Consider the following 3137-nt stretch of genomic DNA (forward strand, 5'->3'; position numbering starts at 1 on the left):
TGCAGAGATCGTACATGTTCCCCACATGACACAACCAACCCCGTTTATCGTTACACACTTGGGTGTACGACTAGGAGGAGATTGTGACGAAGCCTTTCCGTAACAGCCCCCTATACCTGACCAAGCCGCCCGCAACTTAGGCAATGAAAGCCCCTCTCCGATTGCGGTCCTGAGGTAAGGGTTTCCCGTTAGTACTAAGCTAAGCCAGAGCCCATAGTAGCATGTGGCTGTACTGGAAGCTACATCAAACTATACTTGGAAGATCTCATTCCCTTGGACGGCGGTCCCCACCAAAAACCTGTGTGCAAGACCCTGATGGGTGCAATCACTTGTAGATGCTCCCGTCATACCATCCCGCCCAGGGAGTAGAAGTAAACAATATATAATTTTATTTTCCAAAAGTTTTCACAAAACGTTGCCCCAAAAGAGGCAAATTTAAAGGTTTAAAACAATTTTGCTTTTCATCCCACCCATTTTGTGCAAGCGTGGCCAATGGTGAGTCTTGAACCTATGGCTCTAGCTAAATATAATACTTTGCAAAACTTTTATAAAACATGCATAGTATTAAAATTTAAAGAGTTATGCATAATATGAAAATATAGGTCGAAGCATGATCAATTTGCAACTTGCCTTCGGTTTTGTAGTCACAAGGTTCTACCTCCTCGTAGAATTCACCTTCGCACTCGTCGCAATCTAACACGATAAATAACTCAAGTAAGACACTCGGCATATCCACATTCACATAACAATGATTCAAGCAAGCATTCAACACACAAATAACATCCAATGAAAATCCAAATAACAACACAAATTATTCGATTGCCACTATCATAATTTCTAGGGCACGGTTAGGGTTGATATAGGATCAGGTGTGGTCTTTGAAGAAAATATGACAGTCATATACTTGGGTTGGATAATATTGATACTAAGTGAGGACTATGGTTTGAAGGGTTGTGTGACCAAGTTCTACGACAATCTATAATAGGTTTGCTTGGAATATTTGACTTGGGTCCAATGAAAATGATAGATGGAGTTGATGCCATAAGGTTTGTGTTACAAAAATTTATGTAACATTTCCTAAATACATATTTGTATGATGACGGCATATGGCCAGAGAGGTTTTCTAGGGATCAATCTAAGAGATTTAACTTCGTGTCAAATCTTATTTTAACGAAGTTATTAAACAATGATTGAGAAGGTCAAATCAAGGTGTTGATGTTAGAATATCAACTAAACATTGCTAAATTTTTGTGTAACGAGTTCTAACGGAAAGATGAGGTCCTAAGCTCCAACTTCCATACATAAAACATTTTTATATGATTTACAGAATAAGAGATATAGCAAAATTACTCAGATTCGTATTCAAATCAAAACTAAATTTTAGTTTGCTCAAAAGTGAAATTTAATATTTCTATAATAAACTACAGGTTTCAGCGAATCCGGGGATATCTTATTTGTCGAAATCGGACATAGGGTTTGAGAGATACGAATTTCTGAAGTGTGGATATTTTTCTGAAAATGTATCACGGGATCAAAACTGATGTGCCACGTGTCGTGCTGTGATTGGTGGATACCCCTTCAACTAAGGACACGGTTTCAAAGAATGGCTGAGTGCTCACCGTGAGGGTTCGCCGGAGTTGGGCGGCCCGGCGCGGATTCGACAAACCAAAGGTCTTGGGAGTAGCGGACGGTGGAGAGATGGTGATGGAGAATTCAATGGACTCCGTAAGGATCTCCGGAGCTTTCTGCTTCACTCGACAGAAGCGGCTGAAGTTGCGCACGGCGGTGATGAGCCTCAGTCTTCGCGGTTCTCGTCCTCCTGCTGCGAAATAGAGAGGGGAAAGGGGTCACCGATATGCGCATCAACAAGGGGAAGAGAAATTTGGAGGAGTTGGGGCTTGGGGTACCTCGGTCGCGACGGAATCCTCGTCGGAGTTTGATGCTATTGTTGAACTCCGGCGAGCAATTGCTCGCGTAGGAGAGCGAGACAGAGAGGGGTTTCGGGCTTAGGGATGGAGAGATATGTTGTGCTTCCCAGGGTCCTATTTATAGGGGAAGAGGGGGTCGGTACGGGGAGATCAAAGGAGCTCACCGTGGCCTTTAATGGCTGATTGTGCAGGAACGTTTCATGGATCCGTTCGTCCAATTAAAGCAACGAAGTTGAGTATTAATTTCCTGAATAAGTTCTCCTGACATTCCTCTTTAATTTTCGTGTTGGTGGCAAGTTGAAAGAATGGCTGTGGTTAGCACTAGAGGGAGAGGAAGAGGAAGAGGTGGAGGTGCCATGCCTGTCTCTCTGTGTTCATGAAGATTGAACGAACAGAGAGGTAGAAGAAGGCCAGCGCATGGGCCTGCGCTAAATGAAAGAGAAATGGGCCTTAGTGGGAAAGGTGTCCCAAGGGCAAAGAAAAAAAAACAATAGAAGAGATGGATGGGCTAGATGGGCTGATAGAGAGAAATCATAACTAATAACAATTATTAGGCTAGATAATCAATGAATAAATTGCTCGCTCTCTCAGAGTTATTATTTAGATTTGAGAAAAATGTTCACATATTCTCATTGATTATTTCTAGCCTTGGAAAAGTGGTTTCATAAATAATAAGCAATAATTTTGTGTACGTACATGTTTTGATAATGCACTATAGGCTTCATAATTTTACCAACATAGTTCTTAGTATCTTATGAATGCCAAAAATTCCAAATAAGAAATATTAAATACTTCCAATCATAGTTCTGGAGAAGTCATATTATCTCCTCTCATTTGTATTTATTTATTTAGTAATTTGGAAATATTTATATGACACTATAACTCCAAATAAGATCCATCTTCAAATAGAAATCCAAAATTCAAAAGAACTTCAAATGAAATATTTATTCACCACATTTTGAGAAAGTCATTTTATTCCCACTTCATATTTTTATTTGTGGTTTCAAAATATTTCATAGGTGTCCAAAAGAAAAGCAATTGGATGAAATATTTGGAACAAGAATCAAAAGGTTTTAATTTCCCATGAAAATCATAGCAATTCACTCAATAATATCTTATTATTAACATTCCAAAATTTGGAAAATTTTGGGATGTTACAAAAGCTCGTAACTCAGATACTCATTTCTATGATCATATCATAGACATTTT

At 39.5% G+C, this 3137-nt stretch overlaps 1 long non-coding RNA gene across 1 annotated transcript; it reads right to left on the bottom strand.

Moving 5' to 3' along the window:
• Window positions 1-605: 605 nt before the first annotated feature.
• Window positions 606-2285, bottom strand: LOC123064934 (uncharacterized). The gene is made up of 3 exons (XR_006430848.1): window positions 1908-2285; window positions 1620-1822; window positions 606-693 (listed from the first exon to the last, which is right to left on the bottom strand). It is a non-coding gene; the product is annotated as an uncharacterized lncRNA (long non-coding RNA).
• Window positions 2286-3137: the final 852 nt, after the last annotated feature.

Source organism: Triticum aestivum, chromosome 3B (genome assembly GCF_018294505.1).
Source record: "Triticum aestivum cultivar Chinese Spring chromosome 3B, IWGSC CS RefSeq v2.1, whole genome shotgun sequence".
Lineage (NCBI taxonomy): Eukaryota > Viridiplantae > Streptophyta > Magnoliopsida > Poales > Poaceae > Triticum > Triticum aestivum.